At 36.5% G+C, this 15,086-nt stretch overlaps 1 protein-coding gene across 4 annotated transcripts in view; it reads left to right on the top strand.

The window, feature by feature from the left end:
- HPSE2 (heparanase 2 (inactive)) overlaps positions 1-15,086 on the top strand; it is an 830,988-nt gene that overhangs the window by 606,912 nt on the left and 208,990 nt on the right. The window lies entirely within an intron of this gene.

Genomic DNA, 15,086 nt, shown 5'->3' on the forward strand with positions numbered 1-15,086 from the left:
ACTTCCCTTTTAAATAATCTTGGTATATAAATGTGCTCTGTTCTTTGATGAATCAACTTTTCTTTAGTAGCAAATATAATGTGCTATCAAGATTCCATCTAGAAGTCAGAAGTTGAAAATTGTATTTGACCTTGGGCTGCTTTCTCCTGGGGTTTGAATCATTTACTTCCTGTCTGGTTGTTTAAATCTGTGCAGTCTTTGTAGCTCCTTGGACCCCCTGCTCCCTGCACCCCCAGTTCTTGGCTGAGTTTTCCTCTGGGACATCTATATTTCACAGCAGTCACGTGTCCCAGTGGTCTAAGTGTCTAACTCTGACATCACCTTAAGTGTAAAGAATTCCTTGAGGGTCCTCCTCGTGGCTCCTCTTGGATCCCACTGTCTGATGGCATTTTGAGCATGCATAGTGCTCCACCAGTGAAAGTCCTTTCCCCGGGACACACAGTTAGCAGCCGGACTGGCCATGGGCGATGGAGGGGACGGTGGATGGCCAGGAGAGCCTGGTCTTGTTGGCTTCTGCCACAACTGGGCATTCCTGCCCCAAGCAAATGGTTCACCAAATACTGTATAAGAACAGCGTAAGAATGGAGGAAGGAAGGACTGTATAGAGGGAAAAGAGGGATGGGAGGGGTGGGGGGAAGGGAAAAAATAACAGAATGAATCAAACAACATTGTCCTATGTAAATTTATGATTTTTAATTTAAAAAAAATGAAAAAAAAAGGACAGCGGGAGAGTACCTGAAAGGAACCAAAAGTTCCGGTCAGGAGTCTGTCAGCCTGTTGAACACACTGGGTTGCCACCCCTCAAGCTCTCCTCTGGGTTAGTAGGAGCCGCGGAGAAGCGGGCATACACGCAGCCATGCGCCTGCGCGGAGGCCTAGGTCCCAGCCAGAATATCAATTTTAATTTTCTTTTCCTTCTTTTTCCTTCAGTCAGCCCTTTCTTTGTTTTTCCAGTAGTTTTTAAAATACTCCTTTCATTACTGTTGCCTCTATGTCCTTCCCTCCTCTCCTCATTTATTTTCTTAGTCTCCAATTTTCAAATTACCCAAATGTCTAAGGATCTTCGAGTTTCAATTCTTATTTAAATGAGAGGCATAACAAGCTGATTGCATGATTTCTTTCATGGACATTTCTTCTCAACTAATGAGGGACTATATGAGGTGATTTGGTTGGATCACTGCGGACTCCTAACTGGCCATATCTGTTAGTCTTTTCCTTTGAGCAATTCAGTTGTTCCTCTGGCCTCTCAACTTAGAAGTATAAATCTGCTACCATCCTCACATTAGAGGAAAAGGTTGTTTTCTCATTATGTAGAATTCCCTAGCTTCAAAATAATTGTCCTCCACCTCCCCTGTGCTTGGTGGCCTGACTGCAGCTCAACTTCTAGTACTCTGCTTTATTGGAAATAAGGCAATTTTCTAACTATTTAGGGCAACAGTTCATCAACTCTTTTGGATTAGAATTTTATTAACTCTTAAAAAATGTTGAGGACCCCAAATCTCTTTTGTTTTTGTAGATCACATTTACAGATAATTACTGTATTTAAATGAAAACAAATTTTTAAATTATTTATCTAAAAATAAACCCATTACATTTTAACACAGAATTTTCATGGAAAGTAACTATATTTTCCAAACCAAAAAAAAAAAAAAATTTTTTTTTTCTAAAAAGTGGTGTCTTTTTGTATTACTATAAATCTCTTAATATCTGACTTAATTGAAGACATACAGATCCCCATATAATCTTCTGTATTTTGTAGAAATATGTTGTTTTGGTTTATGAATATGAAGAAAATTTGACCTCACCAAAAGATGTAGCTTGAAGAGAGTGGAGTATTTGAATAACCTTTTTCAGATAATTTTATCTATTCTTCCCAGATACTACAACAAAATTCAACAGGTGATAGTTTCTTAAAAGTTATTTATGGTGTGAATGACCTTCTCATACTCTGATGCATTAAACTACATTGGTCTTGTACTTCAAACAGATGTTTTACATGTGATACTGTAACATCGTAATTTAATCATGTGGGAAATATTGCTTCACTGAATTATGAGTTATATAGCTCTTTCAAATGTTGACACTTTTCATTATAAAATATATTTTTCTAAATCACATTCATTAACACCATCAGGGACCTAATTGCAAGTCTTTATATTTTGGAAAGCTGACAAACTCATGGTTGCAAATACAAATCTACTCAAATTTTAATTTTAACTTAGCTCCAACAATCAGCAACAAATTCTGTCAAATATTTTCCTCGAAGTGACAAGCTCCTTAGTTCGTTTTTTAAAAAATATCATTGAAGTTCTCAATCTAAGTAACCTTTCAAGTAAAAATTTTGTTTCAAAGTGGGCACTATGGCACATGCCTGTAATCCCAGCAGCTTGGGAGGCTGAGACAGGAGGATGTGAGTTCAAAGCCAGTCTCTGCAAAAGCAAGGCACTAAGCAACTCAGTAAGACCCTGTCTCTAAATAAAATACAGAATAGGGTTGGGGATGTGACTCAGTAGTCAAGTGCACCTGAGTTCAATCCCCAGTACCAAAAAAAAAAAAAAAAAAAAAAATCTGTTTTTGTTCCATTAAAAAAATGACCATTTCTATTTGCACTTCAATCATAGAAGTTTTAGTCTTTGTTTTGGACCAGAGTATGGGTATTTCCCATTTAGTTCCATGGAATGTCTATTAAATGTGCATTCAAGGGTTGTAATTTAACAAAACAATTTTTATTACTTTATCAAGGACATGCTTAAGTGAAGCTAATGATTTTTGTTTTATCACAAACATGTGACAATGATCAACATTAAAATTTGATGCTCCTAGCAGGAAGAGTGAAACAGGGGGTATTGCAATACCAGATCTTCAACTCTACTACAAAGCAATAGTAACAAAAACGGCATGGTATGGGTACCAAAATAGAAAGGTAGATCAATGGTATAGAATAGAGGACACGGACACAAACCCAAATAAATACAATTTTCTCATACTAGACAAAGGGGCCAAAAATATACAATGGAGAAAAGATAGCCTCTTCAACAAATGGTGCTGGGAGAATTGGAAATCCATATGCAACAGAATGAAACTAAACCCATATCTCTCACCATGCACGAAACTAAACTCAAAATGGATTAAGGACCTCGGAATCAGACCAGAGACCCTGCAGCTTATAGAAGAAAAAGTAGGTCCAAATCTTCACCTTGTTGGTCTAGGATCAGACTTCCTTAACAGGACTCCCATAGCACAAGAAATAAAAGCAAGAATCAACCACTGGGATAGATTCAAACTAAAAAGCTTTCTCTCAGCAAAGGAAACTATCAGCAATGCGAAGAAAGAGCCTACAGAATGGGAGAATATCTTTGCCAATCATACTTCAGATAGAGCACTAATCTCCAGAATCTATAAAGAACTCAAAAAACTTTACTCCAAGAATTCAAATAATCCAGTCGACAAATGGGCTAAGGAAATGAATAGACACTTCACAGAAGAAGATCTACAAGCAATCAACAAACATATGGAAAATGTTCAACATCTCTAGTAATAAGAGAAATGCAAATCAAAACCACCCTAAGATTCCATCTCACCCCAATTAGAATGGCGATTATCAAGAATACGAGCAACAACAGGTGTTGGCGAGGATGTGGGGAGAAAGGTACACTCATACATTGCTGGTGGGACTGCAAATTAGTGCAGCCACTCTGGAAAGCAGTGTGGAGATTCCTTAGAAAACTTGGAATGGACCCGCCATTTGACCCAGCTGTCCCACTCCTTGGCCTATACCCAAAGGACTTAAAATCAGCATACTATAGAGACACAGCCACATCAATGTTCATAGCTGCTCAATTCACAATAGCCAGACTGTGGAACCAACCTAGATGCCCTTCAATTGATGAGTGGATAAAGAAACTGTGGTATATATATATACAATGGAATATTACTCAGCCATAAAGAATGATAAAATTACAGCATTTGCAGGCAAATGGATGAAATTGGAGAATATCATGCTAAGTGAGATAAGCCAATCTCAAAAAGCCAAAGGACAAATGATATCGCTAATAAGTGGAGGATGACACATAATGGGGGGGAGGGAAGGGTTAGTGTTAGGGTTAGAGTTAGGGTTAGGGAGGGGGGCAAGTATGGAGGAAGGAAGTACTGTATAGAGGGTAAAGAGGGGTGGGAGGGGTGGGGGGAAGGGAAAAAATAACAGAATGAATCAAACAACATTACTCTATGTAAATTTATGATTACACAAATGGTATGCCTTTACGCCATGTACAAACAGAGAAACAACATGTATCCCATTTGTTTACAATAAAAAAAAAAAAAAAAAATTTGATGCTCCTGACCTGATTTGTGCTAAGGTACCAGCAATTTTACCCACTGTTGCATTAGACCATCAGTCCATATATCAACAGTTTTTCCAGTGCAATGAGAGTCAAATAAATGATTTATGCTTTATATATTTCATTATCATTTGTATTTCTTTTCAAGCAATCATATAAAAATCTTCATTGGTGATAAGTTCCTGCCGATACTGGATTAATATAAGAAAAAAGCTACATCTATACATATATGCATTTCTGAGGCAAAAGTACTTTTAATAATGAGATATTAATTTTGTCTTCATGTTTCCAGCTAAATCTTTAGTTACAAGTTACTGTATTATTGGGAAGTGCTTCTGGTATGATCTTTACTGACCTTTCATCCAGTAGACACTCGGCAATGTCCACTGTATCATCTCTATTAATCTCTCAGTTAACCTCTTTACTTTTTCAGCCAATGCAGTTCAATAACCTACCTCTTAGATGGTTCCTAACTTTTAAATTTCAAAATAACTTTTAAATGTTATTGCAAAACAAGATAACAAGGTGTTCTATTTCTCTGCAGGCACAAGAAAAACATTAGGTTTCACAATAACTGATTGGATAATTGTGAGGTTACATATGTTGTATCAGGTATAATAGGAAAATAGCTTTTAAGAGCAGAGTGGGAAGTATTGAAAACAAACTGATCTTTGAAAACACACACATATATACCCCCAAACCATGCCTTAGAAAAGTCTAGGAAGAATGTACAGGCATGACTTCCATTAATTGTCAGAGTAATGACACTGTCATGTCATATAGACTCTGAAAAATGCTAACCTACATTTCTGAAATAATCAGAGTAAAAAAGGCAAATAATGATTTCATGTTTTTATGAAAAATAATTTTGATCTCAAAGACAGTTGAAGGGGTCTTGGGAACTCCCAAGCATCCTGGACCATACACTAAGAACTGATGATGTAGAGTGAGGATGGGAATCTGAGTGTCTTATTGTTCTCAGTTTTCCTGTTTCAGTCCATTTATCCCCTCCTTCTCAAAGACACCTGGTATTTCCAGTTGCTGAGACTTCCTAAGGTTCTGCAGCCTGATTTGAGGTTTCCTACACCACAGGTATAGAACTCAGCATTCTCTGGTCATCTCTCTTTCTAGTATCACTATTTTATTTGCTGTTTTTTCTTGCTCTTACCTTGTGAGTTAATGCCTTTTATTTTTCTATTCTATTACTGTTTTAGTGGGCTTAGGCAGGGAGCTTTAGAAGTTGCCTACACTTCAACTACCATGTTTAACCTGAAATCCAGCTGTTTTCCCCTCTAGAATTACTTTTAATAAGACAATTTTAAAATTCAAATTCCAAAAATATGATATTCATTTTTAATATTAATCAAGTAAGTCAAACCCAGGTATTCCCAGTGACTACCCCCCACTAGAGACAATAATAATAATAATTTCTAAAAAAAAACTCTGGTTGTGTGATTCAGATATCAGCATTTTTATGAAGCTCATCAGATAATTCTGAGGGTTAGTGAGTATTGAGAACTACCACTTCCCTGGAGTTTCCTGACTGAGCACAGTAATGCTGGGGTACTGAAATGCTATAGAGCCACTCAAAGTGTCGTTTCCAGACCAGCTGCATCATCATTACCTGAGAACTTTTTAAAAATGCAAATTTTCAGGTCCCATCCCAGACCCAGTGAGTCAGAAACTTTGGGAATGGGACCCAGCAGCCCGTTTTAACAAACGTGATGCTGATGTGCTTGAGAGCTTGAGAATCACTGCCGTAGCAGATGACTGCCTGTATCTGATTCTAAGAATACATCCATGATTCTAAGAATTCTAAGATTCTAAGAGTACATCCATCACCATATTTTTTGGCATAAAACTTGCTGCAGTACCTTCTATTCTGACAAGTGGATGGGGGAAAAGATGGAAGAAAAATTGTCCTGGGAATTGGCCTTTAGAAAATTCTTTCACCTTGTTGTCAAAACCATAACTTCAAGTCATTGAATTTTTAATAAGTTTTTCCCTTATAAAAAGTCAGCACTTTTTTCTCTTTGGTCTTATTTCATACTTATATACATCATTCTTTACTTCTGCTGTTGCAGAAAAGCAAAGTATGATGGGTATACTATAGCTGGAAGCTTAAAGAGATCAATTTTTTAAGTTAGATTGTTTTAGCTACATTTAAAAGCATAAAATGAACATTTTAAAGAGTAACTGCAAGAGCAACTACCTATTTGCCCACAGTATAAGTAAATGTGAGTAAAATGACTGAGAATACATCTATTGGATATTCATGAACATTTCCAGAGGTAACGGGACATTAGAAAAGATTCTGCAGGAAAGGAAAAACTGAAGAAATCTATCACATAAATAAAAATTTTAGAGCAAAAATGTTAACAAAATGTAGACCTTATTTATAAAATAGTTAGAAAAAAGACAAAGTGACTCACAGCAGTGTTAAAAGTTGCTTAAAACACTACTTGGAAGCAAAGAACCAAGAAGCCCATCAGGATTTGGTAGAAAGATCAAAGCCTTTGTAATCAAACAGGCCTGGATAGAATCCTTCTCACCCTCAGTAGATGTGTGGCCTTGCAGAAAAATGAAATCCTTCAGAGCTCAGTATTCTCATTTATAAGGTGGGATTAATGTCCTCCTCACAAAACTACTGTGAAGACTAAATGAGGGAATAATATGAAAAGCACTTTTCTTGGCTCAATAAACAAAATATACTAGTTCTCACAAAATGTGAGTTCCCTTCTGTCTTTCTGTGGTCCCTTATAATCTCTCTGTTTTGATGAAAGTAATCTCACTATAGAATATATAGATGTTCAGCACATATTCTAATTTTGAGCATTTTTATAGCACTCTATAAGCTTCGTGACTTTTGTCTGTAACCTTTTCAGCCTAAGGAGGAAACTGGATGGTTTTATGTGATGACTGTGTTATGTTTGATCAATTCATGCAAATATTTTCTTGAGTACCTACTATGTATAGGAAAGGTGCTAGATGTTATGGATAGACAAGGGAGCAAGAAAGAGATAATTTGTTTTTTCCTGGGAAACTTAGTGGACTTTTAGATAGCAAGGAGTTTATCCCTCTAGCGACCACTTCTACAAGCAATTCTTATTTTCTTTCTTCTGGAAGAGAGGGTAGAAAGGGAGAGGTGTTACTGGTCATGGAAGTAAGGACCACAACAGAAAGATTATTCTTCTGGGCCTCAGAGAAAGCTATACTAGACAAATATCTGCTGCAGAGGACTTAAAAAGGAGGGGATAGGGAGGAAAGGGAACCATTAATGGCATATGGAGCTTAACTGCATAAAAAAAGGTGGGGAGGGGAGAGAGAGAAATCAGAAGAAAACAGGAAAATTTTTAAAAGGGAGTGAAAGAAGAAAGAGACACTTTTCTAAAAGGAGATTAAAGCATTAAAGAGCTGTTTGTTTTAAGAAAGAACAGACTATATATACATCCTTGTATGTGTAATCTATAGGTTCTTTTATATATCACCTAGAGCATGGGTTTTGCCATACAACAGACTTGAATTCAAGTCCTAACCACCAACTGCCAGTGTAAACTTGGCCAAGATGCTTGGCACCTCATTGAGCCTCTATGCCTTTGTAAATTTGATATATTAGTACCCGTGGCCCAGAAACTGGTCCCCTTATCATTGGCACAATGGGTATTTGTAGCTTTCATGTCAGCCTAACTCTGGAAGGCAATATAGTCTTCATTGTTGCTCCTTTTACCTCAGTCGTCTCCAGAGAAGCTGTCTCATGTATCTGCTGCTGATAGGGGTGAAAGAAGGTGACTCCTCCCTTCTCATTTTAAAGTGGTTATACATACATAAGATTCCAAAGAAGGCTCGATCTGGTATCATCTCCAGGTTCCCTGTAATAAAATCCCCAACCACAAAGTCAAAGGGAGTAAAAATGGAACTTTGTGCCCTCTGTCAAATTCCCTTGGACCCTAAGTTCTAGATAGAAATATGGAATATCATGGCCCAGATTTATAACAGGTCCCCCATGGTGACCCCTTCAGTCAGTGAACAGTGTCCAATATAAACCAATCCACATCTTCTCAATCCTTTTACCTTTTTCTCCAGATTCTTGCCCTCCAGTTCATGCAGATGTTCAGATAACCAAAACAGAAAGATCCTACCTCATAAGCTAGTCGATTGTTTTTTTCTGGGGCCTGCCCAGGACAGTATTTCATGGAGAACTAAATATTGGCCAATAAGTATTCACAGCCACAGGATAAACAAGGTTGTATCTTCCTGGAGATTACTTGAAGATGAAGAGTATGCTTGGATGGCCATTAGGCTGCATGAGTGTTTGAACTGTAACAGAGTTTGAGCAAGATTCAGCACTGTCCACAGGTATCTCCTCTACCTAAAGAGGGAAAGTTTGAGAAGTACTGGTCTCGGTATTGTGCATGGTTAATAACACCTGCCATTCTTTAAGGCTTCCCAAGGACATTATACACATTTTAATAGGGGCATATTTTGAATGTATGGATATAAAAATGACTATATCAGGAGGATTATTAGGTTTGAAATCCCTGTTATTACCCCTTCTTATCTTTATGCCAGGTCCCAATTGCCCTTGTCTCTCTAATGGTGGAGCCCAGGTGAGAGATGCTGAGTGGTTAAATTTACTGTCCTGCAACTTCATGAGAAATCAAAGAATATCAACTTAAACTTAGAAATTACTAACACTTTCTTTTTTCTTCTGTTAAACAAGTTTTACGCTTCTCCGAAGTCAGACTGTCTGGTCTTGAATCCTCTTTCTAACACTTGGACAAGTCATTTAACTGTACTGAATCTCAGCTTTCGCATCTATAACAGATATTCATTCATTCAAAAAATACTGATAGAGCATCTACTCTGGGTCAGGCACTGTTTTAGTGCTCAGAATATGTCCATGAACAAAACAGAGATTTAAGAGTTGGTAGGTAGAAAGACAATGAACAGTAACTATAATAAATTACATAGTAGATTAAAAGATCAAAGTTGGAATACAGGAAATATTTAAGGGAGAACAGACTGTAGTATTAATAGATTAATCTTTTAGAAGATAAGATGTGAGCCAAGACATAAGTGAGTGAGTTAGCTAAGCAGACATACTAGGGAAGTATGTTCCAGGCAGAGGAAAAACCTAGATCAAAGACTCTAAGGTGGGTCTTGGGTATCATAATAGTTTCCACACCCAGAATTATTGAAGGGATAAATGAAATGGTGCATATTTAGCATGATACCTGTGATTATGAGTGTTTAATAAGTTTTAGTTATGATTATTACTATTATCGAAGCCATATTTCTAAATGTTCAATAAGTTGTAGAAGCTTTAAAAATTATACACATAGCAGTCATGCAGTGGTGGCTTTTCCAGGTTGCTCTCTGCTTCCATGTATATTGTTGACTTTTAAACAGAATACCATGAGATTGAAAGATATATTTATTATATCTGAATAATTTCCTTAGGTGTAAACGGTTTTACATTAAGAATTTTTATGCTGCTAAATGGAAGTTGTGACTCATGTTCCCAGGTCTTCAGATGCTTTTATCAAGTTTTCACTGGATTTTATCTGAAGGCTGTTACTGTCAAAAGCACAGTCACCTTCCAGACATGAGTTTCCAATATTTCCAACAAATCTAACCATAATTCCTTTCCATTTCTCTTTATACTTTTAGAATTTTTTAAAATGGGAGATTTTATGTTATTAGAATTCTGTTTGGTTCTCTCAAAGTGAAAATCCTCAGAAAAACAGAAGCTCTTGCATGCACAGTGTTTTTTGGGTGTTTTTGTTTTGTTTTGTTTTTGTACCAGCAGTTGAACTCAGGAGCACTTGACAACTGAGCCACATTCCCAGGCTTGTTTGTATTTTATTTAGAGACAGGGTCTCACTGAATTGCTTAGCACCTCGCCTTTGCTGAGGCTGGTTTTGAACTTGTCATCCTCCTGCCTCAGCCTCCCAAGGAGCTGGGATTACAGGTGTGCGCCACCACACCCGGCATGTACAGTGTTTTGTATGGGGATGAACAGATAAAAATAAAAAGTAAAAACTAACATTAAGTGAAAGCATTCCATGTGCCAAATTTTGTTGTAGTTTCTTTATATAAAGTTAAATCCTGGAAAACCCTTACTACCTTGGTGCTAAAGGGTGCTCCAGACCAGCAGCACCATCATCACCAGGGAGTTTTTAGAAAGGGAGACTCTAGGGATCCTCTAAGTTGGAATCTGCATCTTAATAAGACCCCCAGGTATTTCATATGCACATTAAGAACTGCCCTAACTAAACAAATATCATTACCACCATAGTCTTCAGATGAGGTAAGTAAGTTTCAGAGCGAGTATGTAACTTGTCTCGGACTTACAGGTAGTTAACAGTGGTCCAGGATTTAACTGCAGTCTATTTACAAAGCAGAGTTTATGCTTTTTCCACTACACCATTTTCTTTACTAGTTCTTTTTAATAGGTATACTTCATAATCTGTTTTATAGAAAAAATAAAATAAAAGCTCAGCTTCCACTTGAATGTACTTTGAAAGCATCTGCCCAGACAGGCTGAGTATAAACACCTGGTCTGAAGAAGCAGGCTGGGAAGATGACAATGGAGTTGGAGTGTTGCTGTGGGTGGAGGAGTCACATGCTTCCCACCTATTTTCTGAGGGAACCTGCCTTTCTGTTGAATTAGGGAACCTGAGTGTAATTATTGGCAGGATTCTCCCAACATTAGGATGCTCCTAATGAGCACATGAGAAGAACGAATGGGAAGGGCAGACTGGCAGCCTGAGGAGATGAGCAGTCTGGCATAGAAGACAGGGAATGCCTTTTTTATGAGTGAGGAGGTATTTTTATGGTTTGTCTTAAGTGAATAACCTCTGATGTTGGGAAAACACACTGGGAACAGCTGGACCACACTTTGGATCAGTTGCCACAACAACTTGATATATTTGTCTCTGGTGTCATTTGATCTCTTTGAAAGCTGTGTTACCTCAGTGTGGATATTAGCATGAAGGTTTCATTGTATTCCTCAAATTACACAGAGTGTTGATTATATTCATTTGGGAGGTTGGATTCTATAATTACAGAACATGGAAACCTCACAGGTGATTGGAACCCAGTATCTTATGGAACTATTATTAAATGGGGCAAACTATACTTGATAGCAACTGGAAAAATCATAGATATATTCGAAGTTGCCCCAAATTATAATTTTTGCCAATATATTTCAATTTCTCATCTTAAGTAAACTTTGTAACACTTTTCAAATTTAATCTCAGGTTAAGTTATTGTTAGTAGTTACATTTAACTTTTTCTTAGAAAAATTAAGCAAGAAAACTCACCATTTGGGGCTGGGGTTATAGCTCAATTCGTAGAGTGCTTTCCTGTCAAGCATAAGGCTCTGTGTTCAATCCCCAACATCACAAAAATAAATAAAATAAAATGAAATAAAAATTTTAAAAATCACCTCCCCATTTGAAGGTTTGTAAAGTTAAATAGAATGCACCTATATGATATCAACAGCCATAAAATTTTTCCTAAGAAACTTTGCAATGACAGATGTCTTGATGACAAATTGAGCGTGAGCCTAACTACTGTCTATAGAGAAAGGACTGAGTGTATTCTGGAAATCATTTACCCTTATAGACATTTGTTCTCCTTAGGAAAATAGTCCACTTTTTCCTCTCTTTGATGAGAAATGGCCAAGCACCGAAATGCCATCTTCCAAATTTATGTCAGCTGAAACTGGAGATCCCAACCAACTTGCATTGCCATGTCTCTCCCCTCCATTTCCACCACCATCATCTCTAAAACCTATCATTCCCTTCTGAGGAACAAAATCTACTCAGAGAGGTCAAGAAAGAACTAACTCAAATTAATTATCTCTTGGAATTTGTACTGAGAAAAATTTTGCTGCCTTTAAACCTCAGAAAATTGTACAATTAATAAAAGGTGATTATTTTAAAAAGTAAAAAAGTATAAAAAGAGAAAATAATAATAACAATGTCATTAGAAGATATGGAGGATGGTTTTGAGAATGTGCAGGATATAATTTCTTTATTGTCCAGAATTACATGGCTGTTCCTGGAATCATGCAGTTTCCTAAACAGAATATATTTTTTTAGATGGTACATAACTGTGATTTTCTACTGGTATTTTGGTGAGGAGGTAGATAACTGTTTCCTTTTTTCCCCCCTTCTATCATTTTGTATAAATAAAGGAAACAAAGTTAAGGATAGCATAAGGGAACCACCACCAACAAACACTTTTGTTAAAGTTCTGTGCTTTCCTGTAGAAGTCAAGAAGTTCAAAATGTCCGTACTTTTTAAAATTCATTTACATTGTGTGTGATTAATATAGTTTTTCCAATACATATTCAACTTTCACATATGATATTTTAATGTGAATCACTTGAAAAATGTGGTCAAACATTTTGAGCACTTTAACATTTGCATTTCCTGTCCTATGTGGCTAATTTTTAAAATTTGGGGTTAGCCTAATAGGCTTAGTGGGTAAGGAGGGGCCCGCTGGGTTTGGAAAGTGCCTTCTCTTTTTGAGATTTCCCATGAGCTGAGTGAAGGGATAATTATTTCCATGTAGCATAGAGGAGGTTTTCATTTCATAAAAGCTGAGTTTTGCCATAAGGAAGGCACATAGCCTCTGTTCCAACCAGGGCACAAATGGGAGGATCACCACCACCAGCAAATTTTTAACGCTTGAGAAAGCAAACGTACTCAGGTTAATGAATGTACAGGCTGTGGGATGATGGCACGCAACATCCCAGGAAATCTTATCCCTTACCACAGGAACCAAAAGTTCAGCACCACTTATTTGTATTTAAAACATTCTTCAAGGTAATCAATCCTTTTCCAATTCTGATGAAAATTATTGATCTTAGAAAAATGCATATGTGTATGTGCAAAAATGCACACACACACACACACACACACATAATTTTACATAAAATTCCAAGGTGTTTATGGATTCCCTAGAGCCCATCCATGGATCTCATAAGGAATCCAAGAATCCTTGTTAAGAGATAGGATTGAGTATAGCTTCTTCCTGACCTCATTCCCTCACTCCAAACTACTAAATCCCAGGCCCACCAGTTCTTCTGAAAGTGCTTTTGAAGTAGAACACATAAATATCTTACAATATTATTATAGTAATTTATTCCTGAATAATAAGAAATACAAGGGGTTGTGGGTGCCTGGCAAAGAAGAATATTTCTTAATTTACTCCTCCTTTGTTTTAATTTTGTATATATAATTAGCACTCAATAAAACACTTAGAAGAATTAGAGATGACCCACAGAAGAGTCACTTATGACTGCCTGAAGACCAGCTTCCCTTAGATGGTTTATTTTGCCTGGGACTGATATTTGCCAGAGTTTGAGTGTGAAAGAAAAAAAAAAAAAGGCAGTGAGATGTTTGTATAATGTCACCATATATAGTTTCTGTGAATTCCTCCATCATAGGTTCTTGAAATATTGCAGGATGTCATAGTCACCTTCCCAGCACTTTGAGAAACACCTAGGGGAAAAGCATTTTTACTACAATTATGTTAAAAAGTTTAACAAACTCATGCACAACCTATATTCAGACATTTAGTAGACAGATTAAAGAAAAACAAACACTGAGTTTTCTGTCACAGCATCCTTTTACAGAATCTATTCAACATTGCTTTCTGTTCACTTGCTTCTGTGTTTAACAAGTTTTCCTAGAGCTACACTGTGTAGGAGTTTTAGCATATAGAAAAGGGAGATAACAAATGTTAAAGTTTTAGGTTGAACCATGTGAAACTGCCAGTATTCAACTGTTTGACCCACAAAAAGTCAATTTCGTATTCTTTAAGCTGATACCAAACACTAACTGTTGTAACCAGGAGACAGCTCTGTCAGTGTTGAATCTAAATCTGTTTTATTTGGGGGGGAAATAGATCAGTGATAATTAAAGGATTACATTTAATAAACTGCTCTGATCATGGAATAGAATAAAATACATGCTTTATTCCTGAATGACACTCTTAACACTGCTAGTAGATATTTCAAGATCTGACCTATATCACAACTTCCCCCTGATCATACAATACAAATTTTCATAGCCACACTGTTACATAGCAAGAAAATGTTTCAGGTCCTTCTAAAAAGAATAAATTTAAATACAATACTTTTTATCTTTCCAACCGTTTGACCAAAGTAATATTATTTAACTAACAAAAGTTATGTTTATTATTAAGCATGTTGCTCCTGGAACTTTGGATCAAAATAATATTATTATTCTATATTGTGGATGATGACACAGAGGTTGAGAAGGGTTAAATAACTTAACAATATGTTGTCAATTAATATATTTGGTAGCAAAGCCTTTACTAAAACCTAGTCTTCTTTCATTTCTTTACTGATTGGACACATACTTACTGAACACCTGGTATGTGACAGTATCTGTATCCACTGTTCAGTCCCATGCTATGATTTATTGATTTGACCTGCCAACCCTGCTCTCCTCCTGTCCTTGAGCTCACCTTAGGCAAGTCTCTTAGATTATTTCTAATTTGTAAAATTAGGTGTTTTTATTAAGTCATCTGTAGAGTCCATTTTTTTCTGGGTATAATTCTATTGTTTAAAAAAATTTAATTGATGTGTAATATTTGTACATATTTATGAGTTATGATATGTTAATTCAGTACAGCTATTCAATATATAATGATCTAACCAAGGTAATTAACATTTCCATCTCCTTAATCATTTTTCCTTGTATTGGGA

The sequence above is a fragment of the Sciurus vulgaris genome (genome assembly GCF_902686455.1).
Source record: "Sciurus vulgaris genome assembly, chromosome: 4".
In the NCBI taxonomy this organism is placed as follows: domain Eukaryota; kingdom Metazoa; phylum Chordata; class Mammalia; order Rodentia; family Sciuridae; genus Sciurus; species Sciurus vulgaris.